Genomic DNA, 21408 nt, shown 5'->3' with positions numbered 1-21408 from the left:
GGACAAGAGAAGCAGCTTGCAGCATTGTCAAGAGGACTAAGAATGAGGAATTACCACAGAGACCAGAGAAGCAGCACTGTCTAGAGGACTTAGAATGACGAATTACCAGTGGGACCAGAGAAGCAGCTAGCAGCACTACCTAGAGAACTTAGAATGAGGAATTACCAATGGGACCACAGAAGCAGCCCTTTCTAGAGGACCAAGAATGAATGAGGAATTATCCCTGGGACCAAAGAAGCAGTTGCAGCACTGTCTAGAGGACTTGGAATGAGGAATTACCACTGGGACCAGAGAAGCAGCTGCAGCATTCACTATGGGATTAATAATCAGGATTTCCCACTGGGACCAGAGAAGCTGCTGCAACTCTGTGTAGAGGACTTTAGAATGAGGAAGACTGAAAGTGGATGAGTGTGTGCCTATCGGAGGGAACAAAACACACACACAGAGCCAATTATTTGTAAAACAGTTGTAGAGGGAAAAGTGGCTTGGAAAACGTCAAATAAGTATACCTCTGCAGAGGCACAAGGACAAATGAAACCTGAAACCTTTGGTGGCTTTCTAAACATGGTGTTTTCACTGGTGTGGTGTGAACACATTGTTCTATGGGAGCAGGCGCCCTCCACGGATGCGGAAGTGTGGCCTTTATGTTGATTAAGACATGTGATGAAGAACAGCGCCATGGAGTAATGAGACCTGGGTGTATGTTGCTCCTGCTGTAGGTTGTGCTTGCCTTTTACTATCATATTTAGGTTGAGCGTAGGCAGCGCACATGGCCTTTCTGCAAGGCGTGCTGTATTCAGTCGATGGGCTTTAACACCACCCCCCACTATTGCCATTCGTTCTTTGTTGTGCTGGTCTTAAATGCTTCCTTTTTATTGATGCATTTTTCTAAATGTCCCTCCTTTGTGTGCTTTGTTCCCTCCCAGGCGATTTAATTGAGAGAACATTTTTGTTGGTCATCACACTACAATCACGCTTCCTCCTGTTACAGCGTGTGATGGCCCTTCCTCCCGTCTGGGCGTTGCAGCCTGAGTGTTCTTTTGGTTGTCCATCCATAGAAATCTTTGGTGAAGTGTGTTTTTCCGTGCTTGCACTCGCGCTGTGTTGTCACCCTGGTCATGTTAAGGCCCATTCTTTGAGGGTTATGGTGCCCTTCCTGATCAGAATTTAGAGTTTGGAGTGGCTTCCCTTTCTGACAACACCAGAGCCCCTACGTGGGTGGGCACTGCTCAAGAAAACCTACGAGCTTTGCAAAGCCAGTGGGTTTGGATTTTCTTAAGTGCATGCACAGAGATGCAAGACCTACAAGAACCCATCAACTGCAGAAACATTTAAGTTCCCATATTCATTTCACACATGCCCTATATAAAATGATCGCCAGTCACTACTATTATGTACGGAGTATGCCCATTCCACCTTTGGCTTGTTGGGGGACTAACAGATAGACAGCAGTGCAATTGAGTACCTTTAACTTTCAGGCAATGACAAAGTATACTTAAGGTTGCTAGTCCACTTCATGCATATCAAACTCAATGTACGTAGAGATGGCCTTTACATTTACAAAACATTACCAGGTATGCTGGTTAGTTAAAGAAAAGAATACTACTCCCTGAATAGATACATTTCTCAAATGGAAGCCCAGGACTAATCGTTGTACCCAACATACATACAGCAAGCATCTAAACACAACAAATAGCATCTATCAAGTTAACTAGTCACATAAAATCACAATAAACATACATCTAATATTTATGATGTTCAAAGGCATATTACTTTCTTTTTTTTGTGCTTTTCATAGTAATTAAACGCGCCCTGATAGTTTAAACAAAAGCAGATGAAAAGAACAAACTCGGGAGCACTCGTTATTTTTGAATGGTTTCACTTGTTAAACAAACATTTTCATTAGCCTTTGTTTACATTCATCTACAGGTTACAGGTCTCAGACATTACATCTTTGCAATTCAACATGCAAGATCATGAGTAACCTTGATAATGATTCGTGTTAGGCAATGTAGTGACATGCATGCACAGGTACTATTACAGAAAATGCCTGATTTCAAAATGGTTTTAATATACAAGAAGAATTTAGATGTTAACAGAAAACACAATTGAATCTGAAAATGCCACACAATTCAATTACCGTAAAGAATTTATAAAAAGGATACACTAGAAGTGTAATCAAGAATCGTCCCAGCTTCTGAAGATCTGGGAGCTATTCAGGGGATGTCTGGTGCGTTTGCAGTCTGGTCACGACCACCCAATTCTCTAGGTTTCTTTTTTACTGGTCATTGACTATTTTTGGGTGCCCCAGTTGCATCCTTATGATGGAAACATTTTTGGGGGATATCGCTAAGCTAAGAATATTGTACTTTTATATTACTGTGTCTCATTTGTTTCCTCAATAAATATATATTTTTTAAACGCCTTTGTCCAAGAGTGACTGAACCTCCACAGAGGCACAATTTTAAATTGAAAAGTATTTACCTATTAATTCACAACCCAATACAAACTGCGAGAAGAGCTAATAAAAATGGCAAACGATGCTACACAGAACAACAGCTTAACCTGGAGTAAGCGACAGCTGGAAATCAAATGGGAAACACTGAGAAAGAGAGAACTTCAACACTCCTGGCTCCGTGGGACAGCTGCTTCCAATCCATTACTCTGGGGGACAGACAGTGTTCTATAAGTAACCTCATCCACCTAACCTCCTTTACCACAGAAAAAACATACTACAGTAATAAGAAATGTGTTTCTCACAGGAGAAATTCATCTGCCGAATATGGTTGTCACATCCAAATCGGACTGCACAAACCATGAAAAGCCTCAGTGGGCCACGTCATCACAGTCATTCCATAGGAGCTCAGGAATCTGTCGTCCTCTCCAGACTGGTGAACGCGCTCTTTCACTTCAGTTAACTTCGCGTGGAGGAATCGTTTATTACAGTGATTCCCAACCTTTTGGTTTATGTGGACCCCCATTTTAACATTAATGGAACCCAGGGACCCCCACTGAATCATCATTGGAATACGGGTGACCCCCGCCTGAATCATTACTGGAAGCTGGGGACCTAATTTGTCAATATCTGTTAATATTTTTTCATTTTCTAAGCAGTTGCGGACCCCCTGAGAAGGCTTTGCGGACCCCCAGGGGTCCCTGGACCACAGGTTGGGAACCACTGGTTTATTCTACAGTCTAAAAACTGTTGTACTTCCATAAAGATGTATTAATTTACGTTTGCTGCGGGCTGGTAGTGGTCACAAACACCTACTAGACACGCTCAGCTCAAAATAAACTCAGCACATTTTGAACGACACTATAGGTTTGCAATCTCGGCAGCGCACTAGTGCAAGTGGCCATTTAACCCTTTACGTCCAACAGTTTTCTTTAAATACAACAGGTGCAAGCTACCTTAGAAACTATTTGAAAATCAAGCACGTGGAAAAAAAAGGGAGATTTAAATAAAATAAAAAAAAACACTAACATGGGATAAACAGCAGGGCTTACCCAACAGTAATATTTAATGAGCACTTTATGTCGCACTAAGCATCAGTCCAGCTCCTGCCCATATTAACTGAAAGGTCCAACTGCATCGGCTGTGCTGCACAGCCTGGGGCTTCTAACATAGTGAGTTCATGGAAACTGGATGCTGTCCGTTTCTTCCACCCTGTAAACGGATGATACATGATTCTGAATAATGCACCCTAAACAACCTTTGGGGGTCGAAACTAACGTGGCTCACTTCCTCACATATAACTCCGCAGATATTTGACCTGCAAATTATAAATGTTACATAATTCAAATATAATCATACGATTAATGAAACCTGTACGATACATGCAGCCGTTCTCCATCATTTGGTTTACAGCTGTATGAAGGCACAATATAGTGATTAATGTGTTATTCATTTTATACCCTTTGCAGTCTTTCTTATCCTTCTTCTGCCATCATGAGATCATAAGAATTCTTTTTAGAATTTAAAACAAGGTCTGTGATGTTTTACGAGTTATTAAATTTAGAAGGTTTTATGAATTAAAACAGCTAATATGCCATGTGCCGAAGAAAAGGTACCCTGCCATGACTATCCCGCACAGACCATTCATGCCCCTCGCCACATGTAGCATCAACGCGACACAGGTCTCTCGATAATGACTACTTCATTGTAATCATTCATCTACTAAAGTCAGCCAGCTCAGAAGAATGACAGCTTTGCCCATCAGCTGGAACTTGCACCACTTACATCCGCACTCACCAAAGAAAATACTTACCTTCACCCTGCTGCCTATGATCACCAGAACTTGCAGAACAAAGTGAACAAAAACGCAGCCTGTGTTTTTCAGGGCTGGAGACAACCGTGCTTCACCCTGTACAATAAGTACTTAAAGCAACAACCACAAATCTATACCAGTGCTGCAAGCGGTGATTTCCTGAACATCTCGATACCTGCGTTCATTGTGCAGCAATTAGAGCCGCCCTTTGAAGGCGAACACTTTTTCAAGGACGAAAATGAAAGTTTAGTTTTCTTGACAATTGAAGCATCAAACCTTTAGGCTTGCCCGCACCTGTACAGCTGTCCAAGTGTGTATCGGGCGGCTGATGCAGCGCCTTAGGGTATGATTCACATAAGTAAATACATATGCAGTTCAAGTGTATTCTTAGGTCACCGAATGGGCACGTGCAGAAAGAACCGGGGGTGCAGTCAAGAGGCCAAAAACAGCTTTCAGACAAGGACTTTACATAAGGCTTGGTGCACAAACGTTTGGAAGAATTCAAACAAGCACTGGCAAAGCCAAACTGTCTCACCTTTATAAGTGAAGTGCCAACTTACTGGCTTCGCCAATGTTTGCTTGCAAAGCTGTATAACATCTACGTAGCTCCCTTTGTCCAGATAGTCGTCATACAGCCCCAAACATTTTTACAAAGCAGATTATATGCAAATGGGCATCTCTTTTGGGCATGACAATGAAAATGTCAAACTTAGATTTATCACCTGCATGAGGAACATTGCCACCTGGATGTCTCTCAATTGTGTTCAGTTGAACAGAGACAAAACAGAGATCCTTCTGTTCGGCAAGGCTCAAGCAGGTCGATCAGAGGGCTGGTGGCTGACTGAGCTGGGCCGAGCACCTTCTTCCAGTAAAACAGAAAGGAATCTAGGTGTCCCTCTGGATGATGATCTATCTATGAAGGATCAGGTCGCACCCACGTATGGCACCTGCTTTGGAATAATAGAAGAATTTTTCAGTAGCTTCTATTAAGCTCAAGGAAGAGTCTCACTCAAGCACTAATAATTAGCCACCTTGACTATGGTGATGCCTTAACTCCCGCAGCCAACAAATCTCTTCGCCCCAAAACGCAGGTCGCCCAGAACACTGCAGTTGGTCCACAAACTGCCGCCAGGTGCGTCTTTGGCTCCCCTGCTCAGAGCCCTCAAACGGCTCCCCATCAGTAAAAGACCATTGTTCAAAGTGCTCTGTTAGACTAGTAAGTCCCTGTACGGCAAAGGACGTAGACACCTAGAGGAGAAACTCACTTTTAGTGCTATGAAAGAAATTTAAGATCACAAAACAAAGGGCTATTATGCCCTCGCCGTATCCGTACGTCTAAATATGGTGGATGGGCTTTTCCTTATCTGGCCCCCCCATAATCACTGGAATTCGCTCATGCACTGACTTCACTAGTTTTAAAAAAAATATCACAAAGCTTTTTTTTTTTTCCAATCTGATGTGCCACCTTTCATCTGACTCCTGCCATAGCGCTAAGTTGTTCCCAAGTACCCCTAACATAACATTGTTTACAAAAAAGTAAAAGAAAAATAATCAGTTCAAAATACTAGAGAAGAAGGTAGAGCATATCTTAAGGCAATTTAAAACTGTACACTGAATCCAATATCTTCAATTTTTAAACCTTTTTAAATGGGGTGCTTTAATTTTCCAAAAAATGTTTGCCCAGAAAGCTTTGAACATAATTTAAAATGAAAAAGAAGTCTCATAATTCAAAGGAGACAACCTGTGAAGGCCTAGTTTACTTTCCGCAACAGAAAAAAAATCTCCCCTTGGAAAACGACGACTCACCAATTTAGCGACAATCCCATGCACTCACTACTCACACATTCCCCAGACAAAACCTCGTTTTCACAGGGCCAGTACCACAGCAATATATAATAAAAATCCTCTTTGTTAAAAAATTACAAAAATTGTTTTTATTCTCTCTTCACATTACATATTTCTCAAATAACATTTTTACAAATTATGCGGATTATTCAAAAGTACGTGCCTAACACCCACTCCCCACCAAAAAAACAAGACGCAAAATAAAATTAAACCTCCAAATAAAACAGATAGTACACCAAGGGAGAACACAGACAACCATCACATACCTAATTGAAATGGTGCTGATCTGTTTTCTTATTCCAAACACACGATGTAAGGCACAGTTAACATTCGATTGTATCCATTTCATTATATATTTATGTATCAGCATATTTTGAAAAGTAAACAAGTGTCCTTGGAAAACTGTGTCTGATATTCGACCTCGGTCTCTGAATGCACAGCAAATGGTGCAAGATAAGAGGCCTGTTTACTGAAAGGGAGCACTCGGAAGGATACTGTAAATAAGGTTTGAGCAAGGGGAGGTACGAACTCAAGCTGGGCAGCCTAAATCAAATAAAGCCACCAAACGGAAAGCAATAAAATGCAAGTTACAAACCACAAAGCCAATGGCAAGCAACAGGCAGAATGGTCAACTTTCAGAATGTCCCCAAGATGTCTTTAGCAAACTAGACAGCTGTTCTGTCTAGTAGGATGTGACCTAAGAATGATGAGTCACTCACAATTCAATCATTATTAATCAACAGTGTTAGAAAATCTTTATTTTACATCAGGATATACTGCTCTGTAGTAACCTATAGCTCAGGCTCTCTGCAATGCCTTACCAAACCTTTGTCAGTCTTGCAGCTTAAACACTGGCTTAATTTAAACACTTATTTTACCGTTTTTTTTTTTTCTTCTTACAGTCCTTTCTTCCCCTGTCCTTGCAGGGAATGTGGTGAAAACCAAAATGAGAGACACACAGTCTTCAATTGTCAATCATGGTGTAATACACCACACTGACATGGTTGCCAGTGGGCCACCAGTTCTAAAAACCCATTTCTTTAACAAAAATGTTGTGACCTCAGATATGGTTGTGTTAGACCTTTATTATATTTGGGGCAAGGGTGAGAAATGCTCGCAACAGCACAATATCCACCTTTTCGGGCATGGTTTCTGGATAGAGTCACATGCTTTTGTAATGGATGACTAAGCAGTGAACCAAATGTAAGGAGGGTGAAGGAAATAAAAGTAAAGGTTTCTCCAAACATGCTCATTCATATGCGCACTCAGGTGAGATGTGTGCATAAGTGTATAAGAAGACAGGGTCAGTGAGTATGAAAGGTTCCCTGTACATGCGGAGACTGCAGAATTAAAGAAACATTAGGGCTTAATAAAATGTTTATTCATTTGTAAAGACACGTGATCAGTATATTAACAAATCTAAACACCATGCCCTTAATGTTGCACATTTCATCCAACAACAATACTTACAAGTGTAAATTGCATAGCTGCCAGTTCACTTAATCTCACTCGAAGATTTTAGTTAAGCAATCGTTAAACACACACCCTCTCTCTTTATTAACATTTCCATTTGAGATTTCACATTTAACGGCAAGAGTAACAAAATGCCTCTTTTTGGCATAATCATCCCAATTTTTTGGGGACAGATGCTGCTGGGGTTTTTCAAACTCTATGCACTGGGTCTCTGTGTTCTGACCCCTAAAAGATGTGAAGATTGGTTATACTCCCAAGAGGCATATTTATGTTGCCTGGATTGCAGCACATTGTGTCACCACTAAAGTGAAAATGTAAAACAAGACTGTAGGCCTGCCACCAATAACCTGGATCACAGGTTTAAACTGCAATTCAAAACATCCCCTTTTGACAGGCCTAAACTCTCCTTTAATATATTATTAGGCACCCTTACATAGGCCTTAAATGCCCACAAGGCAGAGTACATGGTATTTAAAAGTAGGACATGTAAAATGTTACTATTAAACAAGTCATTACAGCGACAAAGCCCTAAAGCTATTTTCAACATAGCATGGTTAGCTGTTACACATGAAAGCATGAGGGCACTTTATTTAAGTTAATACAATTATCTCAGTCTAGCAACCAGACAGAAATTTATTCTTGCCCTTTTAAATATTGTTTACAAATCCAATTTATTGGTAAAGTCTTATTTGTATTAAACATTTCAGGAAAAATTACTTTTAAAAAGTTACCTTTAGTCTGCCTAAAGTTCATAGAAGCCCATTTGCCAGAGTTTCCAACTGCCACACAGCTCCTTGTTTGGGTGTGGATTGGCTCCCAGGGCAGAGACAAGGGATTTGATTTTTCAGGGAGTAAAGTTCCTCTGGGAGAATGATTATGTGAGCAGTGCCCACAAACTTAAAGTGGTGTGCTCAGTCACTGGTAGATGTAGCTCAATTTTGGGCATGCCCTCATCTGTTGCAATTCTAGCCAGCCAAGCACCAATCCCAGTGAGAGAGGAGCTACACCCAGGACCAGTTGTGAGTGACCACAGAGAAGGATTAGCTCATTCACTTGCCCACACTGCTTGGGTGGGCACAGAAGTTCTGCATAAGGGAATAAAGGTTCTGCTGGACCTGTAGAAGACAGATGAAGGACTGCACCTCCTGTTGTAAACTGTGAGGAGAACACCAAGGGCTGGATATGCTCCCACTTTTATCTAGGACAAAATGGGCTTCAAAGCTCAGTTGGCCCATATTGTTTTGGATTTCAGACTGAGATTTGATGAAAACATAATGGCCTCAAATGTGTAGAAGACATCACCAGAACCATCTTTCAAGTTCCAAACACTGATGTCACATCTAAAGTGCCACAATGTCAGGATTCAGGAGATAGAAACAAATAGCTAAAGCCTCAGGTGGGCAGGACCATAAAAAAATCCTTACTTCCTTGTCATCTCATGAGGTGCTGATAGGGAGAACTTTCAGATGCCTTCTGTTCTTGCAGCTGCTCCTGTAAATATCACAGATGACCTGATCCTCGAGTGCTGCAAGGGACTATCTAATGTGGTGCATTCTATCTCTCAGGTCGACGTCAGAACTCCAGCCATCCAATGGTCCTTAGGGCATGACCTGAACCCTGGTGATTGGATCCACATACAAAAAATATGTCCACAAGTCCTGTGTGGAGGAGTGCTGAAGAGGCCCCTACCAGGGGACCCTACTAAGTGATCTTTGTTACTGATACTGTTCTCATGTGTGCCGGTCTGCCAAACTGGACTAACACCTCCCAAACCAAGAGGGCAAAGCACGAAGAGTGAAAAGTGGAGTCATTGTTCACTAATTCCTAAAGTCGCCCCAGGTTTGAGGCTTCAGAGGCTTCAGAAGAAGAGGAATAACAGGCTGAGGGTTTACACTCACCATCCGATGAGCATCACTCTGAACAAGAGGAAGATAAGAGTGCTGTTGTCCCAGAGACCACTGTGATACAGACCACTAGTTTAAGTATTTGTATCCAGCGGGACTGTGAAAATTCAGGCAAGGCTGATAACATTCTGCCCCAGAAAACCTCACATAAAACAGATATGGGGCAGACAAGGAATCTCCACCTCGAGAGTGAGCCCACCTCATCAGACCTGAAGATCTCAAGCACTTCAAAGGGTCGAGGCCAAGTTAAAGATGTCTGGCCAGAAACTGCAGCTACCCGAAACAGTATGTTGACACCCAAGAAGTTACCCTGACTCTCTATTCATCCTTTCAACTGTTGTCAATAGTAAGCATGAATAGGGTCTCTCCGTGGCATTTTTCCATCTCAGGGAGGCTCGGTAATGTCAGTCAGGCAGCTGTCAAAGTCATCAACCTTGATTTTAGAAAGTATATCCAGTATGGACAGTCTTGACCCTACTCCCCATGGGAACAGTCCATCCCAAACTGCCAAGTCAGGTCCTCCCTGGATCAGAAACAACCATCCAGGGACCGCAGGGATGTGGAATTCCTATCGCCCAACGCCCGGGACATCTTGTTTGGGGTCAAGGGCAACAAGGTTTTATGTTTACTTTGTCCTTGGGACAAGTAGGCCCAACCCTCTGCAGCACAAACCCTTTGGCTGCCAGTTTACAGAGAGTGGAACTCTCTGCAGTTGAGGTAATGTGTTTCCAAAGGATAATGCTGTTTGAACTTGTATTTATGGTTCATTATTTGAAAGCCTTCATTATTAGGGTGAGTGCTGTAAATAAATGTTTTAAGGTCACACTTCACTACTGACGTTGGTTCCAGTACAAAAAAAACAAACGTGTATACACATGTTTGAAAAGTTTAGGCTATGAGGCTAAGTATAATGCTCCATGAATGCTCTCTGATTAGATGCAAATGAACTGTCATTTAGTAAAATGTGTTGATGCATGCTAGTATTTCCCAAAAATATTTCTAATGGAAAATCAGTGTAACCATTTTCAACACGATTATGGGAAGCATGAAAATAAACAAACACTGACAAAGCCAACTGATCTGACATATTGTTATAAGTCTTTTAGTTTCATCAATTTGTGTCTTGTTTTGACATGGCTTTTGTAACACTTTATTGTTGTGGGACCTACCAGGCCCTCAACATTGTAACAAACACTGGCAAAACCCCCCCAAAAGGTTTTTGAACTCTAAAAGCACACGTTGCCACCAGTGGCATAACAAAGGCCCCGCAGCCGCCCCCCAGGGGGCCCCTTCAGCACAGCACCTGCCCTGAGTGAGTCTGGAGAGGGGGCTCCTCCATGTTCTTTGCAAAGGGGCACCCTCCAGTTTCGTTACGTCACTGATTGCCACTGTAGTTCCTGACACTGAACAAAACTACTTTGTGTGCCAATATGCTCCTTGTGGAAGAGCAGAATGCGATCACTCACAGTAAAGCCAGCCGAAAGAGAGAGGAATAGAAGTTTAATAAAAACAAAATGTCTTTGTTAACACCAGACCTAATTAGGGACCAAGACCCACATGTAGGTAGCTTTTTAACCTGGTTACCGAATCGCAAAACGGGTTTGCGACTCGCAATTAGGAAGGGGTGTCCCCTTCCTAATTGCGACTCGCAGTGCAATGTAGGATTGTTTTGTGACCGCGAACGCGGGCGCAAACCAATCGCAGTTTGCACCCATTTCAAATGGGTGCTAACACTTTCGCAAAAGTGAATGTCACTGTAAACATGTCCTGTGGACCACTGCCTGCTCTGAAAAAATGAAACAAAAACGTTTCATTTTTCGTTTTTGTAATGCATCTCGTTTTCCTTTAAGGAAAACGGGCTGCAATACAAAAAAAAAAAAAAAATGCTTTATTGAAAAGCAGTCACAGACATGGTGGTCTGCTGTCTCCAGCAGGCCACCATCCCTGTGAGGGCCGCCATTCGCAAAGGGGTCACAAATTGCGACCCACCTCATGATTATTCATGAGGTGGGCATTTGCGAAGCCCTTGCGAATCACAGATAGTGTCAGGAACACCATCCTACATTCGGATTTGCGACTCGCAAATCTGAACCTACCTACATGTGGCCCCAAATTCTTAAAGAAAGTCACAAAAGTGCACCCATGGTATATGTCGTACCCCTATAAAATATTTGTGAACTGTATTTTAGCATGGGTAAATACGATGTGTAGATTTGCTCATGTGAAAATCTATTGAGCATTTGCAAGTTCATTTTCCCTCCAGCCACTTTCTTTCCAACCCTGGAAGAAGTTCTAATTCTGCCATTGTCAGGAGTAAATGTCCAGCCTTTCTTATTATGGGAAAATATGAGAGAGAAGCTGGTGAAAATCTTTAAAAAAAGAATGTTAGTAGGTTTGCAGACTCAAAGGCATTCCAGCCCTGGAACTATTGCTTACTGCTTCCTCCAGCCCCAGTATGCAGATCTGCAGAAAGGTGGCAAAATAAGGAAATTGCTACAGTGGGGATCGAAACTGCAAGTATTCAAGCCCTATTATGGTAGTAGCCCTGGCATAATCAGAGAGGCTATTATCAGAGCTCTTACATAATGAGATTGCTGCCATAATTTGTCGCCACACTACATGGCACCAAAGGGACAAGTAGATCTTTTTACAGGACAAGTAGATTTGAGAAGCAACCTGTCCCCTGGACAAGTAGATATTTTAATAAATTCCACACCCCTGGACCGGTTTTGGGATATCACCCCTCATCTGCCAGGTTAGCTTGAATCCAGTGGTGCAGTGAGCACAGGATCCACATCTGGGTACAAACCCTTCCCACATAGGGCAACAAAAGCAAAAAGAACATATGGTGGACGGAATGCTGAGCAATACATTCACCCCCAGTCACAAAGATTTGGGTTTATCCATTTTTTTTGCCCTCTGAGCCACCCCAGTTTATAACTACTCAAAGCATTTGGCAGGAAGATTGCTATGCTCCAGTTTATAGCTGCATCTTGGTCTAATGACATCATGACTGAGAGTTTTCAAACCTCGCATCTTAAATCAACAGCATGTTCCCCCATCCCAAATCCGATTTTTTTTTTTCTAATGTTGTATCACGCTGCCTGCATGAATACTTTCCGGTGTCTTGATGGTACCTCTACTTCCCTTCATAAAAAAGTGTTCATGATGATTTCAAAATAGTCAAGACTCATGAACAGACATTATTGTAACGTTGTTGAAATCACTAAAGGTCTTTGACGTGTTTACATCTCACAACTGATTACAAGCATTTTCAGAGCATGGTAAGAAACTAACATGTCAGCCAATGAATCAATAAACTCATTTTCAAGTTTATGTACCCAGCACTCGCATAGATTTTCTTGTAAGAGATTTCTACCCCTCAAGGTGTCCGCTGGCCTACTGTTGGATTGAAGAGCTATCCCCGGATTAACACAGCCCCAATGATTCCTTTGCACAAGGCTGAGTTCATTAACCGCTTTGAATTCAGTAATGGCTACCTCAACAAATACTTGATTGCCAGAACAATCTCACTGATGCACAAACCACACCAGAGTTGATGAGCAGTTCATAAACCCCAAAACACAAAACAATAGGTTCCATGATCAAATTTACATTAAACACAAACGTGAAGTTTATGTGTATCTGACCATTCTAGCCGTAAAGTTAACATCGTTATCGTGCTTTATTACATATTTAGAGTCCTGTAAACAACAGCCAGTCAATCATCCAAATGGATCCTTTCAAGACACACCTCAAAAATGTATATGTTCATATTTCCTCACAATGTGAATTTTGCAAAAGCCAGATTCAAAACAAATTTGAAAAGCCTCTGAAGAAGTTCACCTGTTTCTGTGTGTCAAATGTAGCCCCATTCTATATATCCATTGTTCTGTAACTCACCCCAAAACCTTCCTTTGGGATGCGAACACTATCAAGACCAGCGTACCAGTGAGAAATCACGTTTCCCTCTTGACTCATCTGCATGAAATGTTCAGGCAACAACCAATAAATAACTGCATTTATTGGGTATTGGATGTTGGGGTGGGGGTAGATGTGTTGATTCATTAATTATCACCTACGTCACTAGTACATCAAAAATGCCTTCAATATAGTTAGCAATTGAGACTGAACTGGAACAACAGATCTGGGTTGCTATAGGGCTTATTTAGCTAGACCAGGGTTCTGCAAAGTCGGTCCTGGAGAGCCGGGTCCATACCAGGTTTTTAGCATATCCACATTTAGAAAAAAGATGTTTCAGAAATCTACATTTTTCTAAATGTGGATATGCTAAAAATCTGGCATGGACCTGGCTCTCTAGGACCGACTCTGCAGAACCCTGAGCTAGACTATACGCTACAGCATCAAAATGAACAGCAGCAGAATGAATAAGAGAATGCCAACACTCTTCTTACAACTCAGTGGAAATCTTCTCCAACGCATCTTTTATAGGTAGTCAGAAAGACAAGTATTACACCATGTGCTCCTCACCAGTAGCATAACACCTAAAACATGTGCCTTCGCCTACAGTATACAAATCACAAGCACTAACAGATTGGAATTTCCACAAGCAGACAGTGATGGCTGAGTCATATCACTCCCACTTTTAATGTCGTGGATTGCACATGCAAAAACAAAAGCCTAAAATAAGCATTCTAAGAGAGTGGTTACTGATAACACTTCTTTTACATCTTAAGGATGAGGGGTTTAGATATTAACAGTTCAGTGTTCTCACTATTGGTTGTGTCATTTGACAGTATGGAGTGGTCAATGCAAAAGGGAGGGGAGGGCGGCCGCAATGCTGAGGGGGTGTCCCGCTGAAAGCGACAGCTCTCGGGCAGATACACAGCAAAAGATGGGCAGAGTGCACTGTTGGAGAGCAGATCTCTGCAGCCCTGATGACGGCTGGTTGCAGCTGGCAAAGGTTCACTGGTTGCAGGTTTGGGGAGGCAGGGCCTTCCATTGAGGTCCTGGAGACACTCTGGAGTTCTTTAGTGATTGAATAAGCCAGGCAGAGGTCAGCAGGCCAACTCAGCCCGACAGGGCAGCATCTCCTGGAAACAGTCAGCACAGAGCAGTGGCAATGCTCTTTGTGCAGCAGCCCTTCTCCAGGCAGGGTTTCTTCTGAGACCAGTAGTGATCTGTTGATTGGGTCAGGAGGCCCACTACTTATATAGGAAAGCACTTTTGATATGGGGTATGACCATCGAAGAATGCTTGTGAAGTTTGCAGGTGCTCCTTTCAAGTCAGTCTCAGCCCCAGACAGCCAGTGGGAGGTAATCACACCTCTTGTGTAGACCCCAGCCCTTACCCTTTGAGATGTAGGTGCAGGATCCTCACAAGCCCTTACCCAGGAAAGCCCATCAGTGTGCAGGTATGGCAGAGTGCCCTTTGTTGTGGGTGTCTGAACGGAATGCACAAGTGGAACTGTCACCCACCCCAAGCCAGACGTGTATTGGAGAGAGACTGAAGGCTCACAAGGCAGTGACTGCAGAGGAATGCCTACTTCTTAAAAGTGGCATTTGTAAAATAAGAGTAATAAATCCGACTTCACTAGTAAATAGGATTTATTATTACCATTTAAATTTTACTTAACATGGCCCAGCCACACTTCTCCAATCAGGAATTACAACTTAAAGTTATTACAAGGAATTCCTAATGCGGGCCTATGAGAGGGGTAGGCCTCACAGTGATGAAAAGCCACTTGAGGGGTTTTTCATTACCAGGACATGGAAACTGGAAGGTGTATATCCTGTCATTTTACTTACATGGCACCTTGCCCTGTGGGTTCCCTAGGGCCTGCTTGAGGGGTGACTTATGTGTAAGAAAAGGGAAGTGTAGGGCTTGGCAAGAGGATCAGTGAAATGCACACAGTCTCTGCAGCGGCAGGCCTGAGACAGGTTTACAGGGCTACTTAAGTGGGTGGCACAATCAGTGCTGCAGGCTCACTAGTAGCATTTAATTTACAGGCCTTGGGTATGTGATTTACCACTCTACAAGGGACTTACATGTAAATTAAATATGCCAACTGTGTACACACCAAGGTTACCAGGTTTTAGGGGAGAAGCACATGCACTTGAGCACTGGTTTGCAGTGGTAAAGTGCTTAAAGTCCTAAGGCCAAAAAAGATAGAGCAACAAAACAGGAAGAAAAGGCAAAACCTCTGGGGTAAGACCACCCTAAGGATGCCTGGTCTAACATATGCTAAGGAAGCGCTGGCAGACTCTACACATCCCCCACCCCACATTCGTATTTCCAGTAAGACTTCAGAGGGGATGGTGAAATAGCAATGTCAAAAGCCACATGAACGTCCTCAACTACTTAGCAAACCACAAGTCTCGCTTGAGAGTAGCCTGTATACTGAGACTATTTTGAACGACAAGAAAACTTTTTACAGGTCTAAATGAAGACCATCTGCCATATCTGATAATCGTGGTCTTAGCTGCAGTTAATCACAAGCTCCCACTTTATCGTCTCAAGAGTAGGGCATGAATGTGGTATTAAGATTGGATCAGCTTATTTATGAATTGTAATGTTGCTGCCTTCCACGGAGGGCACCTTGTGCGGAGTTCTTCTGGGTTCTAACTATTTCTGTTGCTTTCCAATATCTAGATGAGGACCTAGGTGGTTTTCATCGCTCCAGACTGCTTCAAAACAAATGTATGCTTTTAAACACCTACATCCAACAGACTGGTACCCAGTCCTGATGACCACCAAGTGTTTCAGACATCTACTTCTGAGTAAAGGTGAACTGCCTGTGCTTGAAAAAGAAAATTCAGTTAGTGGGGTGGAGGTGTGTGGGGAGTGGAGGGTAGTAGGGCTAGCAATAAAAATATTTAGGGGGCCTCTTGGGTCTTAGGTGGAACCCCAACTGCATCTCACTTAAGGAGAGATATTTCAACATCTCCTTTGACGCTGACCTTGACTTCTTCTTGCTGATCAAACATTGTTAAAACACCAACCGGCATCTAATTATATTGAGGAAGGACCGTCCTATCACTGAATGGAACATACAGAATCACTCTTTCTACACTATTACATTAGGTGTGTGCTTGGACCAAACAAGAGCTGTGTAAACTAACAACGAAGACAACCTAAACTTAAAGATTTAGAGATGCATCGCTTCAGCCCTGCACTCACCACAAAGGCTCACTTTAGAGCAGACACTGAAGTTCAAGACCTTTTGCACCATTCACTACCCACACAAGAGCAATGTCCAGATGAATCTGCAAAGGGTGCCCCTAACCCACGAACTACGCGCCTCCTTAAGACCAGAAACCCAGCTGAGACTCCACACTTAAGCGTTAAGCAAACTTTTGTTTTCTAGGAGGTATTCCATCGCTTTTCGCGTACAGCGTAAGGCAACTACTCCTTCTCGCACTTGGCAGTCACACAAACCACCATCTCCAGCGCCTCGAGACTCTCACGTGTGATTTGCCGCGGGTGACTGACTACTCCCGGTGACCCTTGCCTGTTACTTTAAGAGCAGTCTGTCAGCGCCCTCTTCTTCACCTGTGACTTAGGATGTCCAGACCTCAGCAAAGAGAGCTCCATACAAAATATGTGGCCCCCAAGGACTTACTTCATCGAAGTTCACTAAACACCACAAAGTGGCTAGATGATGTGTAGGCTACATTACAAAAAACCTGAATAATAATTTCTTCAAGCCCATTAACAACTGCATCCCGTTGCTTCTGGAGTGAGTTGACAAGTGTCCAGACACCACAACGCAAAACCTACTGTTACCCCCATATTATTAACGTTTTGCAGCCTCTTAAATACCAACCTACAACTGTTCAAGACCATGTTTGTTTTCAAACAAATTCAAAACAAGCTTTGAAGGGAAAAAAGGCGAGCGTTCGCTCAAATAACACTTAGAGCACATGCAGTGCGTACTATGTAGCGCCTTTGAAATACAGAAATACAAGCGTGCGACATCAAGGATACAAAACCCGAAGGATATTGTTGGGAGTACAAAGGAACCGCAGCCGGACGTGCATCCTGAAGTTTGTCAGGGTGAAGCTCGGTGAAGGCGCCGACCAACAAAGGCAACCTTTCAAGTCAGGAGCTCGGCCTGCTGCGGCATTCCTGCCGGCTGTGCTCAAACAATGGCCGCGGTCTCCTTCACGTGACACTCGCCTCAGCAGGCACTGAGCAGCCAGGTCTGTAATCCTACTCCAGGTGCCCTGCCGGGCACAGGCCTGCTCAGGTTGTGATATACCTAACCGGCGCCAGAAAGGCTGAAATCTTACTCTCCGCCCGGGCCAAGAGTTACTCGTTGCTTCGGGTGGGGGTCACCGTCACGCCTGCAGGTGTCGTTGTGTTATGGTAATACTATATGCATTCATAAGAGCCGACAATACCACTGAGACAACCACGTGCTCTGGGAAAGTAAGATTATTAAGTAGACTTAAAAGGTTGGTTCTTCCAGAAGGCCAGGTCCTACCGCTTTATCACACTTTCTGCTTTAAAATGCACGCCCTCGCTGAGAAAACATAACTTCTACAGGCCGCATACTGAGTGCGTGCACCTTGAGGGGGACAGCAGACCACCAAATCACAAACGGTGTTTTCAGAGGGCCGGCAACTTGGTTGACTGGAGTCCCAGGACTCTGCGATTTGTGTTTCATGTAGTTAGAGGAAGGAAATTAGAATTATGTGGCCTAATGCAGTGCATTTTGTAATGGTATTTCTGCATTATTTCGTCATTTTTAAACGTGGTAAGAATGTCTGGGTATTGGTTGCACCTCGTTAGTACTTGTTTAACACCAAAGTATAGCAATAAGCAACATAAAGGGGCCAAGCTCAGCTCTGCTAAAGGGCCTCCCACTTCACAGCAACACGCTGCACTTTTATTTTCAGTTCAGTCTTGAACTGTTTGGGCAATATATATATATATTTAAATCAGATCTGCAGATGATGCGGCAGATGATTGATTATGTGGCATATACAGCAAACCTATAACTACGCAAAAATCACTGACCAAATAATCGCCTAATTCCAGTGGCGCTTCTCATAGGCCCAAGCTAGACACCCTTATGCAAAATGACTGACACAAACCGTTCTAGTTTATATGTGATGACTGACAGAGACATGTGGGGGCTGGGAAACACTTGGCCATTACTCGTCTGTTAGTACCCATGTCCGTCGTTTAACCTGTGCAAGTGGTGGTCACCAACATTCAATTTTGAGGGCTGGGACTTATTTCTTCTGTATACCCGGCTGTTGATGCCTTACAAGGGCGAGACCAGTGCTGGGTTGCTTTTGCTTTGGTTCAGAGAGGACCTGCCCTGGTAGTTTAGGCTGGACTGTTCCCACTGGAGCATGGTCAAGGCTGATTTGTAAATGGTTAAGTCCACAGTGAGGAAGCAGGGTGTGCAAAACAACACCTGACTGAGATGCAAGCCCTGAGTAATCACCAGTGGTTGAGGTTAACTGAGGCATTCCAATGTATACTTTAGTGGGACTTGTTTTTTATCAAGTAAATCTGACCCAGAACAAAGAAGAAATGCAGAAAAGCGAAAATGAGGAGGAAGAGAAAGATATTGAAACTGTGGAAAAAAAGGGAGCAAGCAAGAATGGAAAATGAACCTGCTGACATGAGACAGAAAGACAGGAATCAGAAGGTGGTGGAATTAAAGACTGGGCATCCTTGATGTTTGACAAACCTGGCTTACGGCAGCATCGGGCTCCTTTGAAAAAATTACTTGACACCTGCACTTGAATTTTCATCTGTTTGCAAATAAAGCACAATCTGTGTAGTTTCGTCCTGTTACTATGCAGATAGATGTCAACTAACTCAAGGTCACGTGCAACAACTTCAACCAAGTCTTGCTTTTTTAATCAACAATACTCAGCATACCGGGATTTTTCAATGACACAAGTACACATGAATAGCGTATGATTTTAAAGGACCCACTAAGAAGAAGAATGGGTAGAAATAAATGTCTAAAGCATGATTATTGAGAATGCCCAGGCTGTTCCCTGGTCTGTGACGCGAGGAACAGTACAGGCTGGCCGGCTGTCAAATACAGTAAGAGGGAATGTACGGGCAGTGGGTGGAGCAACACCCCTCCGCCTGACAGCCGAGGGGGGACATAAAACATGCTGTCGTTTTCAATCAAAGACGCAACAGAAGGCCCCGACAGAAGGACCCTCCGGAGCAGTTGTTCTAAACTCTCACCCCACAGGACAGCAGCTCGCTTGTCTTCCAAAGATTCAACACAAAAAACGACTGTCGGTCTCTTTTCGTCCCAGCCTGCTCCCGGGTATGACTGTATTAACATTTAAAAGCATGTTCTAGGACTTACTGAAGAATGACATAACAATGTACCATGCATTCTAATACAGCTTCCGAAAATCAATTTCTCTGCCAGGTTCCCCGGGATAAACAACGCCCGGACAGCAAAATACATAGAGAGGGCGAAAGAGGAGGAAAGTGACAGATGACTTTCCGATGTGCTGTTTCCCAGAAGCAGCCGCTGTTGTTGAGGAAAGCGGATCCATTCAACACGTATGGGAAAGGGCAGGGCAGGCCTGATGACAGCAGGAACTGGGGAAGTTTCTGTCCTGTCGCGCTTCACCCTGCCATGGCTTCTCCCGAAGTCACTTTATACGGAATATCGCCTGTCATCACGGATTAGGAGGGCGCAGAAAAACATTAATAAACTGACAGGAACCATCATACATGTGTGGAATTACTCACTTGTGTTACGTGTCAATGGTTAACGGGGCGGGGAGTGCTGCCCAAGTACACACCTTGAGCGTGTGTGTGCAGACTGTGGCCTAGCTCTCCGGATTTCCTTATCCCAACATCCTTCTCCTTGCCCAGTTCCTGCTGATCTGAGGGTGACGAACAGGACAGGCGGGCACCCCTCTACTTCCTTAAACAAGGGGGCACGAGGGTGAGCTTACCTGCGTTATCCAAGCTCCGGGCCGGGGTCCCATAAGTTCCTCCTCCTCGGGATCCCTGGTGCGGGGGAATCACAGCTCTCGCAATCCAGGAAATGAAAAGGGAAATCGCTGTCGAGCCAGCACCTGGGGCGCGGGAGGGCGCTGCGCGGGCGGACGGGCGCTCAGCTCATCGGATCCAGCTCCGCAGCAGCCCGGGGAAATCTCTGCGCCGCCCAGGCAGCGCCGCTGGGGAAGTCCGTGGTCCGTCCGCGCCCCGGGCAGAGCGAAGGAGCGGAGCAATCCCCACGAACTGCGCTAAACTGTGCCAGCCGGAGCGACCGGGACACGGGGACGGACTCGGCGCCGGCTCGGGCCCTGCGGGGCAGAGGGACGCGTGCTGCACTCGCTGCTCCCAGGGCTGCTGCTCCTCCCTGCCCGCCTCCGGCCCCTCCTCCTTTCACTCCTCTCCCCGGTGCGTGGTGCGCTCCCAGCTCCGCGGGAAGGGACAGCAACAGCAGGTCCCCCTCGGAGCTGCAGCTACAGTCTCCCCAGTAACATGGCGGCCGGCCTGAGGAGCGGGAGGGAGATGGGCCGCCGCGGAGAGGGAGGGAGGGGGTCAAAGGGAAAAGTGCTGCTCCTGCGGGGGTGATCGCCGCACGAGTCCCTGGAGCTGGCGTCACTCCACCCACTCCTCTCCCACTGAGGCAGCACCGGCTGAAATGATAGTATTCCCTTGCACACTTCCAGGAGATGTCATGACGTCAAACAGCAAAAGTTAACTCTGGAGTTACAGTCCTGCCTTCAGGATGAGAAGGTTCCATGTGAAACTCTCTAGGGCGACTTTTACCAGCGCCGGACAAACTTTACTTTAATGCGGTGACTCTCCCCTTTCAAATATTTCAACTTAATCATGTCAGTGACAAAGTACAATGTAACTCTCTTTCACGAGTTACACAGTAGCGCAGGTTTTTTTCTCTGTTTCTGGGATCAGAGTGCAGCTCTGCAGTTCCTGCTCGCTATTTTTCA

At 44.2% G+C, this 21408-nt stretch overlaps 1 protein-coding gene across 4 annotated transcripts in view; it reads right to left on the bottom strand.

Moving 5' to 3' along the window:
* YES1 (YES proto-oncogene 1, Src family tyrosine kinase) overlaps nucleotides 1-21104 on the bottom strand; it is a 321603-nt gene extending 300499 nt beyond the window's left edge. The window contains exon 1 of one of the 4 annotated variants that reach the window (XM_069219977.1): nucleotides 20404-21104. The gene's annotated coding sequence lies outside the window, so the exon portion shown is untranslated. Of the gene's footprint in view, nucleotides 1-17386; nucleotides 17409-17742; nucleotides 17760-20194; nucleotides 20313-20403 lie in introns of those variants that run through there. The other 3 variants (XM_069219978.1, XM_069219980.1, XM_069219979.1) reach the window with 3 other exon arrangements.
* Nucleotides 21105-21408: the final 304 nt, after the last annotated feature.

This window comes from Pleurodeles waltl, chromosome 2_2 (assembly GCF_031143425.1).
Source record: "Pleurodeles waltl isolate 20211129_DDA chromosome 2_2, aPleWal1.hap1.20221129, whole genome shotgun sequence".
Lineage (NCBI taxonomy): Eukaryota > Metazoa > Chordata > Amphibia > Caudata > Salamandridae > Pleurodeles > Pleurodeles waltl.
This window is presented reverse-complemented; position numbering and strand designations above follow the sequence as displayed.